This window comes from Neopelma chrysocephalum, unplaced genomic scaffold (assembly GCF_003984885.1).
Source record: "Neopelma chrysocephalum unplaced genomic scaffold, ASM398488v2 Primary Assembly neopelma1_69, whole genome shotgun sequence".
Classification (NCBI taxonomy): domain Eukaryota; kingdom Metazoa; phylum Chordata; class Aves; order Passeriformes; family Pipridae; genus Neopelma; species Neopelma chrysocephalum.
Window position 1 is genome coordinate 10,851,623 of NW_020897729.1, and position 13,945 is coordinate 10,865,567.

At 42.4% G+C, this 13,945-nt stretch overlaps 1 protein-coding gene across 4 annotated transcripts in view; it reads right to left on the reverse strand.

Moving 5' to 3' along the window:
* Window positions 1-13,945, reverse strand: part of RSRC1 (arginine and serine rich coiled-coil 1) — a 108,064-nt gene that overhangs the window by 30,405 nt on the left and 63,714 nt on the right. The window lies entirely within an intron of this gene.

Here is a 13,945-nt window from a genome sequence, read left to right on the forward strand (position 1 = left end):
AAAACAGTTTAAAAATACCCCAGATATATTTTAATAAATATGAATAATAATAAATCGATTTTTAAAATAGTTTAAAAATACCCCAAACAGATATATTTTAATAAATATGAATAATAAATCCATTTTTAAAATAGTTTAAAAATACCCCAAACACATTTTAATAAATATGAATAATAATAAACAATCTAATAACATTATTACACAAAAATTAACAAGTTTAAATTAATAATGAAGCTGAGGTTTGATTTTAATAAAACATAGAATCATTAAGGTTGGAAAAGACCTTCAGGACCATTGAGTCCAACTTTCAAGAATTATTTATGTTGTTTTAAAGTAAAATGTTTCTTTCCATCACCTAATGATTAAAACATTTGAATATGAATGATTGCATATGGAATGTACTGTCATGTGCACATTTCATGGATATAACACAGAAAAAGGAGACAATACTCCAGAAGTCATAATAAAAAATGGTATTTTAAATTTTTGATTTCCCTCCCCCAAGTTTACAGTGCACCAGAGATGTTCCTTATTAGCAGGATCAATTCCACCCGGATCAAATCATCCAGGACTCCCTAATCCCCCAACTTTGTCCTTTAAAACTCATTTAGAGCCTCATTCCCTCTCTCCGGAGGGGTGGGCAGCACTAATGGGCACCCGCTGCCTCTCCCCAGCTCTGCCCTTTCATTCCCTATTCCCCCAGGTGCTTCTCCTTGGAAATGCCCAAATGGCACCAAACCTGTTGTCCAGCACATCCCTGAAAAGCTGAGCCTGCTGGAGAATCCTCCCAGGGATTAAAGCCCTGTGACCACCTCAAGCTGTTCCTCTGGCTGGGGGGGATAAAGAGTCAGGGGGAAGTGAAATAAATCTTATTTTAAGGAAGGAAAATTCCAAGTGGGATCGTTTAGAGTAATTCCTCGTGTGCCAAACACATCACTGCCTATAAACTGGGGAAAAATTGGGAAATATCCAGCGTTGTGAAGGTGCTAAAGGGGTTTTTTGTGTTTAAACACAGTGGTAATGTGGCTGGTTAACAAAACCTGACACTTGTAACACAAACCACGGTGCTGCTGCACACAGTCCCTGCTGAAAAATTGGGGGAAAACTGGGAAATATGAAGTGTTTTGACAGTGCTAAGGGAATTTTTGTGTTTAAACACAGTGATATCGTAGTTGTTAACAAAATCTGAGACTTCTAATAGAAAATATAAAATATAAACACGTTACTTTGCCTGCAGGGGACATCAAAAGTTCTGCCCAGCCCTTACTTTGTAAAATATTTCGTATTTCTCTTGAACACGTTGGGTTTATTCCCAAGCCACAAAGGGAAGGAAGGGCTGCCCTGCTGTTCCTGTGGTGGCATCAAAGCCCCATTCCCAAGGGATGAGATTGGAAACCACCACCCAGGACACCCACGGGATTTGTCCACCTCGGCAGGAACAGCCCAGGGAGGGAAGGGGGTGCCCCAAACCAGGGACATTCAAAAATAAATCTATTTATAACACATAAACTGACATCCCATTCCACAGGTTTCTGCTCATAATCTTAGTGTCAGGTGAGAGGAATTCCCAGTAACAATATTTAGGGATTCCCAGCACTCTTTGCCACCATAAATCCACTAAAACTAAAAATCCACTGTCAATATTTGAGGTTATTGCAGGGCCAGATTACAGGAATTCTCCATAAGACTATTTAGGGATTCCCAACACTCTTTGTAACTCTAACACTGTCAATATTTGGGATTATTATCCACTTCTAAGATTAGGAAAACATGTGACGTTGCCTTAAGTTTTCCAGTGAAAATGGTGAACAGTGCTGAGTTCAGCTGGACTTGATGATCTCAGAGGTTTTTTCCAACCTTAATGATTCCAGGATATAATTTTCTACTGGGAAAAAGAATCAACCTGTATTTTCACACCAAAAAAACCCAACCAAACGACCCCACAGACAGAAAAAAGCTAAACATTAAATTGCTGCTTCAACAAACTGTTATTCCGTGTCTCACCAGTCCATTAAAGGCAGTAATTTAATCAGTTTGTATTTTCTCGGGAAAATCTCATTCAGAGAAATTTTATTGCCAGCGATCTAAATAGTAAATACTTATTATCCCCTCCAAATGAGGTTTTGCTTGCCAAGGGCAAACCCACGGCTGTTATTGGAGAGCTCTGTCAGAGCACAAGAAGTTAAAAAGGTTATAAAGATCCCATTAATGTCACGGCACTGTCGGGGGAGGGCCTGCGAGTGCTCAGTAATTGAGGCCTTTATTCAGTGTATTAGCACGGCCAAGGGCCCGTTAATAGGGTGCTTTAGGCTTTATTTGCCTCAGCCCCATAATCACCTCCACACAGTGAATCCTGTAAATTTATCTGCTGGAGAGCACCGAGGGTTTTATCATCCTGGGGAAGCTCAGGCTTGGAATAAAATGGTAATAATCTCCAGCTTTAAGGCAAAGAGGAGGCACAGCCCGTGGGGCCACGAGCGAGTGGTGATGGGGACTAATTGGGGACTAATTGGGGACAGTGACGTGGGAAGAGCGCTGGGAAAGGGCACAGGGAAGTGTGTGTTTCACCACAAAAACTCTGGGAATAAGGATGGAAAATAAGCTTTGAGCAGTCAGTCTGTAATGCTGAGAAACCTGGAAATGGTACAGCCCAAAAGATAATGTTAAGATAGATAAAAAGTAATATATTTCTCACTGGGAGGGTGGGGAGGCCCTGGCACAGGTTGCCCAGAGAAGCTGTGGCTGCCCCTGGATCCCTGGAAGTGTCCCGGGCCAGTTGGACGGGGCTTGGAGCAACCTGGGATAGAGGAAGGTGTCCCTGCCCATGGCACGAGGTGGGATTGGATGGGCTTTGAGGTCCCTCCAACTCAAACCAGTTTGGGATTCCATGTGCTCTTCCACAACTTATTTCTTTTCCCCCCTGAGCTTCCCCACGCTCCAGACCAGGAAATCCAGAACAAAGTGTTCCTGCAAGTCAGGAACATGTGGGAGCCAAACCCAGGGGTGCAGGTGGGCACATCAACGTGAGGGAGAACCCCAGACTGGGTTGGGTGGGAAGGGACCTCAGAGCCCATCCTGTGCCACCCCTGCCATGGGCAGGGACACCTCCCATTAGCCCAGGTCTCTCCAAGCCCCGTCCAACCTGGCCTTGGACACTTCCAGGGATCCAGGGGCAGCCACAGCTTCAATTTCCAGGATGGAATTCTGCTGCTTATTTCCAAAAAACAACTGCTCCTCTTTCCCCTTTTCATACTGACACAGGAATTACTAGAAAACACTAATTAATAGAAACTCTGCTCAGAACACCAATTCACTGCATTTTCAGTAGAACAACCTGCCAGGCACAACTTCAGTTATTACCAGTTTTCAGTGTGAAAATTAATTAATTTCTATTAAAACCCTTGATAACACAAGCAAAACCAGACACTGCTGCCTCCTCCCTCCTCCAGTGTTCTGTAAATACCCAATAAAAGAAATGACACCTCATTTAATCTCCACTGGTGCAGTTACTGACCCTGAGCCTGGACACAGCTCCATCCCCACAGAGCTCCGTGCTCAGCTCATGTAGGACCAGCTCAGGGTTCCAAGCACTTGTTCTTTTTCAACATAAATGTGAATATCCCATTTTCCATAAAGAGCTGAGAAATCCATGATGGAGCCTTCCCTTCCTGCTTTCTTGCCCTGAGTTAACACCAATGGAACCACAATTTGCTCTTCCTCAAAGAGCCTCATCACTAGAAAATCATTCCCACTCCTCAGAGAAGACTCTCCAAGGCCTTAAGATCAACAGCATAAAATGCTCAAAAGCTTTAAGAAAATACTCTGATTAAATAGTTTTATTGAGTATTTTAAGAACATAAAGAGATACTTGATGGCTTAAACAAAGAAGCCTGTCCAGAACTCTTCAATAATAAATTACACTGTACCCACAGAAAAGAGCAATAGAACGGGAATTAAAGGGAGGATCTGACATTAAAGCACCTAATTTGATTTTTCACATAAGCTGTGTTTTGAAATACTCCTTTTTTCCTTGCTGGGGTGATCAATACAAGTGATGTGGCAAAGGACAGAAGTTTTCATTACGGTTGCCTCTTATTAAAGACCCCGTTTTGCCCTTTCCAATGGATCACAGTGTAATTCCTTAATGGGCTTGTGGCCACATGGCTGCAATCACTGGCTGCACATTTAATTCAGGGTGAACTTTCCTGGCTTCACATTTGGAAGAGTGTTAGAAGAAAGTCCAGCTCTTCATTTAAAAAAAAAAAAGAAGGCCAAAACCCACCTCTCTGTCGGTGTGTAGACATAAATATGGTTCCTACCTGCCAATAAACTGCTCAAATAAAGAACAGATATTGTCTTTACCATTTTATCATGTTCTAAAAGGCATCCAGGGGGTGCTTCAAATCACAGCTCTGCCTCTCTCTCCCTTTCCCATTCTTTGGTTTAGGATCAGAGGAAGATGGTTCAGGTCTCCCCTCCCAGCCAAACACCACACAAGGAATCAGGAGCTGGAAATGCCACAGGCAAACACAGCTCTGGGCAGGGAAGGTTTGCTCATCACAGATTTGGGAGATGTTTTTCAAGAGGCTCTGAATTGCTCCTTCAGCTGTTGCTGTGAGAAGCTCCCAGAGCAGATCCTGAGAGGGTTTGAGCTGCCCGGGAAGTTCTTCAAAGGGGAGATACTCGTTTGCCTTGGGATAAAATTATTAATACATAAAATAAAGATACAACTTGAACACCTTCCACCAGCCCAGGTTGCTCCAAGCCCCGTCCAACCTGGCCTTGGACACTTCCAGGGATCCAGGGGCAGCCACAGCTTCTCTGGGCAACCTGTGCCAGGGCCTCCCCACCCTCCCAGCCAGGAATTCCTTCCCAGGATTCCACCTGTATCTCCCCTCCTTCAGCTTAAAGCCATTCCCTGTGTCCTGTCCCTCCATCCCTTGTCCCCAGTCCCTCTCCAGCTCTCCTGGAGCCCCTTCAGGCCCTGGAAGTGGCTCTCAGCTCTCCCTGGAGCCTTCTCTTCTCCAGGTGAACCCCCCCAGCTCTGCCAGCCTGGCTCCAGAGGACTGTTGAAGATGTCTGCTTTCCAGTGAATTAAGGGACTACTTGTTCCAAACTTTTGTACAGAGCCCCTAATTAAATTTTAAAGAGCAAATGAAAAATCCTTTTGTTTTAGACAGCTAGAACTTTTAAAATTTCTCAAAATAACAGCATTTATAGCATTTCAAATGATAAAGCCCTCTTATTATTACAGAAGCTTAAAGTCTGCTTTTCAAGAGATTATGGGCAGAAAATGTCGTTTAAAATCCTTTCAAAATAACTAAAGTTACCAAACACCCCCAGGACAAATCTTTAAAAAATACACATATTAAACACTCATAAAATAAAGATGTTTAAACAAGCAAAGGGAAAAAAAGAGTCTATTCTAATAGCAATTCTTCCCATTAGTCTCACAAGTACGAGGACAGATGTTTTGCTTGTTTAAAATATGTTGGGGATCTTCTCTTTAAGAAGCTTTATGGGCCCCCCACATTTGCAAAAGCATAAGTATGAGAACTCCTCTGAAACCACCCAAAAAATCCTACAAATGATGGGCAATCAGCCTTATAAAAAGCCCAAGAGGACTGAAAAAGTCTTTGCAAAACACCCCCTGCTCCATTTTGAGATTTATTCGGTCGCCACCTCACCACCATCCCTAAATCTGATGGGACACGAAGGCATTTTTCATCCCAGATGAAAATCCTCAGCTCCCGCTCAAATGAAAATCCCAAAATTATTCCAATCCCGGAGTTTGGCTCGCAGGAGGCATTAATCAGGAATCACAAATCCACACAGCACATTAGGCAGGAGTTGTGATGATAACGACGTTGACTAATGGGCTGCGAGTTGGAAGGGTCAATCATAAACTCATCAAATGCTTCATTTCATTTCTTAATTTGGACAAACACAATTTGTTTATGGGAAAGATATCAGGTGTTCTTGCATGAATAATGGCTGTGAAAGCAAACTCCATTAATCAGCCCCTGATTACAAATGACTCCGAGATTGTTTGTTCTAATTTCATTCATTTGGGCCAACAAAGAAAACACGAGCGAACGAAACCACTCAGAGGAAACGGCACATTTAGTTCTCCAGATTTAATAAAGTTGTGATAAATGTCCTTTCAATCACTGAAACAGGAATTTTATTACCCACATTGAATACTGTTCTTGAAAAAAAATTAATGCATGTGATTTACAAGTTGATCATGTGGGCACAGAACAAGATCTTCAGGTGCTGGACAACTACTGAACTCGGAGCAATGTCCCTGTATTCCAGGTTTTCCTGAAAGGATGGATGTGAAAAGCACAAATCCAGCAGGTTTTGATTTCCACTCGCTGGGAAGTATCACGAGAAAATGATGGAATGATTAAAAATCTGTCTTTTAAATACAACAACAGTGAATTCCACACCTGCAGCTGAGGGACCTTCGCCTCACTCACAGCCATGGGTATCCCTGGAGTTCTCTCCCAGTGGAAAAACAACAGCAGACAGGGCACTAATTACTAATTACAGCTTCTCATCTCAGTCTGGAGCTGAGGAGGGAATGAAGATGGTGATGTGGGGATCTCCAGTGCTGTTCCATCACAGACTCCCCAGGACTGTGTCAAACCATTGAGACTCCCTCAAACCATTGTTGTCCCTCAAAAGGGCACCATGAGCTAAAATCCATCAAAACAAAGGCAGTATTTATCAATTAAATCCATAGAATCACAGGATGATTTGGGTTGGAAGGGACCTTAAAGCCCATCCAGTCCCACCCCTGCCATGGGCAGGGACACCTTTCACTATCCCAGGTTGCTCCAAGCCCCATCCAACCTGGCCTTGGACACTTCCAGGGATCCAAGGGCAGCCACAGCTTCTCTGGGCAACCTGTGCCAGGGCCTCCCCACCCTCACAGGGAATTATAACCTTATTTAATCTAATCTAAAGCAGAGGTTCCCTTCAGATGAGGGAGAGATTCCAGCACACTGGAGATCAGGGACACCGGGACACCAACAACCAGCCAGCGCTGGTGCTGCTGGGCACAGGGGGCACTTTAAAGCCCTTTTCTGGGCATTCATGGTATAAAATCCAGCCACTGGATTTCATATCCATGCTATAAAAACACCCTTTGCTTACACTTGTAGAAAATCTAAACAGAAGGGTGACAAACATCCCAAGTCATCCAAGGTGGGCTCTCAGAATAAACATCATGGACACCCGTCCTGGCTGCTGCTTTACTGAGCACAGCCCAGATGAGGCACCTGGACAGGCAGGAGGGGGTGACAGATCATGCAAAATAGGAGAAATTAATATTTTCCCATCAATATCACAAAATAACATTCCCCAAAAGACACCCTAAACCAGAAACAAGCCCCGCCACCACATATGGTTTCCGCAGCCAGAACGGTGGGTAATTAAATTACCAGTTGCTAAATGTGAATTGATATAAAACTTAAGGTAACTGAAAAAATTGTCTTTGACTTGAGATCAATAGCAGGACTGAAAGATTCATCTGCACATAATTAGCAGAGAGATTTGCATCAAAATCATGTATCCATATGCTGCAATAGGACTGAAGCCCATTAGTTCTCTTGTAAGGCTGAGATACTTCTGGTAGCACGAAAAAAAAGGTCTCTAACAAAAAAAAAAAGAAATTCTAAAAGCTTTAGAATTATTTCTGAAGGCAATAAATGTTCATTAACTAATAAAGTTACTCTAAAGTCTATTTATAGGCTCTGGTTTACCTTATGGCCTCCCTGCAAGGACTCATTGGCTTCTTAATCTAGAAAAAAAAGTAGACATTCTACAAAAATGGGTCAAAGAAATTCTTTTTTAATCTCTTACAAGAACCTAGAAGAGGTTCCTGAAGCGAAGAGCTTTTAAACACCAATAGAATGATTACATATATTGCAAAAGTAAATAATTTAGATTCAAACACATTCTCTACCTACATTTAATTCAAACCCCACGATTTTTCAGCAACCATGAAAATGAAGTTGAATTAATTGTTTAATTAATTATTATTATTCAAGTGTCTACCTTGCTCACCAATGACACAAACCAGCTGCACCTCAAAAGTCCCATATTTTGTAAGGATGAGACCACTGATATGTTAAAATAGTAATTACTTGGAGAATTGACTCTTTTTTCTGTAGTTGTTGCTTTGCATGCAGAAATTATTATTTTTTTAGTGCTCTAATGAGATTATGAAGCTTTGCCAAGAGATCAGGAGCAAGGACTGGATGAAGAAATGGATCTCATGTCCAGCTGTCCCAGCACTTGCCCGTGGCTGTGGAGCTCACTGGTGCTGACCATCAACATGAGCTCAAAGACTTTCTGCATTTCCTGAAATCCCATCTTAAAACATCTGAAATTCTCACAAAACATGTAATATAAAAATGAGCTGCCAGAAGTTTATTCCAACATCAATTTCCTTTGGGTTTTTTTTTCATGAACAGTTTAATTCTTACGTGGCTCAGTTTGGTTCAAGTTCTTTCTGTCGACGTCAACAAAATGGTTCCTGACACCGAAATCTGCTGAGCAGGAATCAGCAGCTGACCCAGAAACGGGGTTCATTAACTCCATAATTAGATTGATTTCCTAAATTAGCCAGTTTTTCAAGAACAGGATAAACCTCTGCTCTGGAGCCAGGCTGGGAGAGCTGGGGGGGTTCACCTGGAGAAGAGAAGCTCCAGGGAGAGCTGAGAGCCCCTTGCAGGGCCCAAAGGGGCTCCAGGAGAGCTGGAGAGGGACTGGGGACAAGGGATGGAGGGACAGGACACAGGGAATGGCTTCCCAGTGACAGAGAGGTGGTTTACATGGGATATTGGGAAGGAATTCCTGGCTCTGAGGGTGGGGAGGCCCTGGCACAGGTCGCCCAGAGAAGCTGTGGCTGCCCCTGGATCCCTGGAAGTGTCCAAGGCCAGGTTGGAGCAACCTGGGCTAGTGGAAGGTGTCCCTGCCCATGGCAGGGGGTGGCACTGGATGGGCTTTAAGGTCCTTCCAACCTAAACCATTCTGGGATTCTGGAATTGTAAAATCTTCCATCTCCAAAGATGGACCCACAGCAGGACATACCACGAAAACATTTGGAAGTCTCTCTGTTGAGGCACTGAGCAGAACTGAGCAGGAGAAACCTAAAATAATTAAACATTTCACCAATCAAGACTTGTGAACTCATCTGTGGACTGCAGGGACAGGATTAGAGATGGTAGAATCCATCATGGATCAGATCCTCATGGAATGGAAGAGCTCTCTGAGAGTCCTGAAGCCCAGAGATCAAAACCCTTCCACAGCTCCAGGAAGATGGAGCATCCAGCATCTCTCCTGCCAGCAAGTGGAAATCCAACTGCACAGCCCCCCTGGATCATTTGGAGGCACTTCCCGAGTGTAATTCCAGTTTATTTTCCTTTGAGACAGGGAATAGTAACGAACTTCCCAGACTGGTGAAGACTCACCACGGAGAAAACTTCTTCTCCTCAGCTGGGGGTTCAAGAAATGCTGCACAAAACACCTTCAAAATCCTTTTTAGCACATCCATGTTCGCCACAGAGAGAAAAGGTAATTCCATAAGAGATTTTTGCTCTCCAAAACTGAGATTTTTATATAAATAGAAGTAAAATTAAATTATCCAAAGTGTCAATCAACTCTAGTCAAAACAACTCCTTGAAATGGATAGAAATAAGAATTTTATATTCAATCAAACTGAGCACACCCACATAGCAACCAAATTAACCTCTTTGTCAATATTCAGCAAATTTTAAGCTTGTTATAAGTTCAAATTCTTGCAATTTCTGGGACAAACGTTATTTTAAAAGCAGTTTTAAATTTCCACAAAACAAGTGAAATATTTTAAGTCTTATTTCATCCTTTGTGTCTATACAGCCACATATGTTATCCACTCTCCTAAAATTCATTGCAGAATTCGAAATTCAAATGGAAGCCATGGAGTTTTCGGTGGGAAGAACACAAACAGCAAAACTGAGAGAAAAGCATCAACAAAACCAGAAATCCATAACCATTCCATAAATTTGGCAGTTGAAAAGAAGCCCCAATAAAAGGAAATTTTTCATACTTGTTGCCACTTGCCCCCCTCCCTGCTCTGCATGGCTAGAAAAGAGCAAAATAGAGGCCAACCTATTTAACTAAACAGTTTTTATTAAAGCAAAAGAAAAGCAAGAATCTATAAAGTACCAAGTGATCCTATTAGTTCCACCAGACTAAAATCATACAGTCTACGTATGTGGTCCTTTCAGCCACATCTGTTATGAGCCATTTTGATGCCCAAAAGCAGAGAATATTTGACTATATTTATCAGGCACTCAGTGCAAATTGGGGGTTTTCTCCTCAATAATAAAAAAGAAGCTGTAAGAACTATAAAACATTTGTGTTTGCAACAGTTAAGGCCAAATTAGTTGTTGTATTCCGTGATTTTTCTCTTTAAGGAATATGTAAAATGCAACAAAGGCACAGAATTAAAGGCGGCAATTTGATGGTGTAATTCAGAGATAATGAGCTAAATATCCAATATCCAGAATTGCAGCCAAACAGATAAATGTTAAATGCTTGTGATTTGTATTCACCCATTTTTAGTGTCAATTGTTAATGTCCCATTAGTGCCTCCATCCTGAAGTTTCCTTTAAATAAACTCCGGGACGAATTCTTTGCACAAAACCACCCCATTCTTGAGTGGCTCTTTCAGCCACAGATTGAAATGCAGATTCCAAAAATACATCAGTCACTTCATTTCAACTCTAGACCTTTGAAAATCCAGATCAATTGCCTTTTGTCAGCGTCTTTATACGGAGAGCAAGACATTTCTGCTTAGCACCATGGAAAAAGCTTCGGGAGCCCTTTGGAAGAGGCAGGAATATTGATGGTTTGAAACGTCCACGTGCTGTTTCAGAGGAATTTATTGACGTTTTTGGAATATTCATCCACGTTTGAACCTCTGCGAGGAAACACCGGTGCCACGGGGCAAATTAAGGTGTGGATGAAGAAGCTTTAAAGCCGTGAGGTTTGCTGTTTGCCCCGAGTTTTTAGGGTTTGAACTTTTCCCCCTAAAAGCGGCGAGCGGAGCGACGTTCAACACAAAACCTCCCCGTCCTTCTGGGCAGTGGAGTGTCTGGGAAAGGAATCACAGACACCCAAGTGGTTTGGCAACTGTAAGTGACAGAAGCTGAGCTAAATCCTCTGTTTACACTGGGGATTAGGAGGGGGGATTGTGCCGGGATGGTCAAGGGAACCTGCTCCCCGTCAGCCCGTGGGGCAGCGCCACAAAGGCGCGGCCTGGTAGGAAGTGACCCATAAACGGCTCCCGAGCAAGGATTTACACAAAGCCAGTCTGCCCCATAGAAACTCCATATGACCATTAACTGGCCGGCATGGCCTGCCAGGAGGCCTAATTACAGCCCTACAGAGCCCCGGAACAAAAGCTGGAGAGCTTTAGCCCAGGGATGATCTGCTTTATACTGACTTGAGAGAGTCCATATAGAGCCACAAAGAGAAAGAGGTTTAGCTTGGAAATTCTCCCAAGGGACAAAGCATTGTGGCTGGGTCTGGAAGGCCCACATGCAACATACTTCAGATGGGCTTAAAACATCCCACCCTCTCCAAATTAACATTCAACTACTGCCTGCTTAACATCTGCTCGGGCACGGCGACTTGGGGGAGCTCGTCAGGGGCTGCAAGAGGCTTCCTGGCACCTCAACATTAAGAAATCTAATTCAATAAAGTCACATAAATGCGAATTTAGAGCCCAGACCAGCAGCTTCTACTTTGATAAATCAAAAATCAGTTGCCTCGAGGATTAAATAGGAGGCTTTCAGCACCTCCCAGCATTGCCCTTAATGAGAACAAAGGTACTGACATTAATTACACCCACAAAGAAAAACAACATTTAAGCAAGTCAGCATGAACACAGGACTTGGAGATAAAACTTCTTGCCAGCACTGTAGTACCTGGATGTAAAAATAGCCACCTTCCCCTCCTCCCTCACACACACAGGTGAATATTTTTTATTTCACCAGCTCTCCCACAACGAGAGACCAGAAGTCACAATTCCCATCTCCAAAATGCATCAGAGAGAAATAAATCTAAATAAAAAGAGTCTGTTTAACTTCTTGTTACCTCCTGCCTCTTAAAGAAAGCAGTTGTTATTTCCTGAAATTACTTCCAAGTTAAATTCTAAAAGCGGATTTTTCCCCAAGATCCCAAATATCTGCAACAGGGAAATTCAGAGAGGAAAATAAAGTCAAGAAATTCAAGAAATTGTCCATAGAAGCTTCAGCAGCCCCAGCCCTGGAAGTGTCCAAGGCCAGGTCGGAGAGGACTTGGAGCAACCTGGGGCAGGGGAAGGTGTCCCTGCCCATGGCAGGGGGTGGCACTGGATGAGCTTTAAGGTCCTTTCCACCCCAAACCATTCCATGATTCCATGATGTCAGCAGGGATGAAGCAGGAGGGGACCATCCCAAATGTCTCTCCAACACTTGTTGGTAATTTTGAGCCCCTGGTTTGTTTGTCCAAACCATGGAGGAGCACAGTGTCATCACCAACCACATCCAGGTGGATAATCTGCTGGGAATAAAGCCCAGCTTTTATCCCACTCAGTGGGATTGGAGCAATTCCTGTACCATGTACAGCCAGATATTCCACAAGTTCATTCCCAGGTTTGGGATGGACTCTGTCTCGAGCCCTACACACACAAACAACTCGTTATCAGGGACGGAGTTAAATTTATCTTATATCCAATTCCATCAAACAGCAACAACAATGAACCTGCTGACCCTGAGCTCCTGGAATGGTCTAACACAAATTTATTCTTCATTTTTAACACCAAAAGGTGAAAAAAAGTGCTGATTTTGCAATGAGTAAACACGCTAAAAGATGTTGAAATAACACTCCTCTCCCTCCAATTTAATAAAAATTAAATGCAATTAACTAAATGCAGGACTAGGGGAAGAAGGTTGGGGGGTGATTTCATAAAGGCCTGAGATGATCAAGACTTAAATAAAGCCAGGAGAGGACTTCTGTCTGTATTTTGGGTGGCAAAAAAGTCATTAAATCTCTTTGGCTGTTTATGAACACCCTACAGCTCCAATCCAAGATTCAGCCCTCAATGGTGAATATTTAAATTTAACAATGCCACAGACCTTTGATACGTTTTTGGAAATTTTGGAGCCCAGGTCGTGATGATGTACAGCCCGAGTTACCTTTTCTACATTAAAATTAAAATATTGAAATGAAAAACTGAGGTGTGAGCGATGGGAGCAGAACACACACATTGTGCTTTTGAGGTCAGGGCTGTCACATCTATTTTATAATTACATGTTTCAAGGATTTATTAAAAGTTCTGGAGAACAAGGAACGAACTGGAAGGCAGGCAAGGCAAAAAGCTGGATTTCTTTTGGAAAACGGACACCAGCAATGTGAGAAGATTATTCCTAAAAACCAAAGGTTTCAAAAGGGGAAAAATTTTTAAAAAAAAGAAGATTTTTCTTGGAAATTGCTGCTTTTAACTTAAAAATGCAAATAGGAAAGTAAAGAGCAACATGGACTTGTTACAATAGATATGAAATACTGAAAGCTTTCCTTCTTGTGTGACAAGCTGATACAGTTTAATAAGAAAATCAAAATAGGAATGTTAATATAGGAATGTTTCTCTCTGTAGAGAATTAATTTGTAGATCTGCTTCTTGATCTGAGCCGTTTGGAAAGCACTGGAAAAGTCTTTTGGAAAGACTGCCATCACTTCAAATAAATAAATATAAATATATACATGTACTAATTCAGATCAGTCCTAAAAAACAAAGAAAGAAAATAAAAAAAATTTAAACCCCCAAATTTTGGAGGGCACAGAATAAAGTCTCAGTAACAGCAGCAGCCAGAGGACAAACGTGTGAGGTCTAAGTGTAAAATACCAC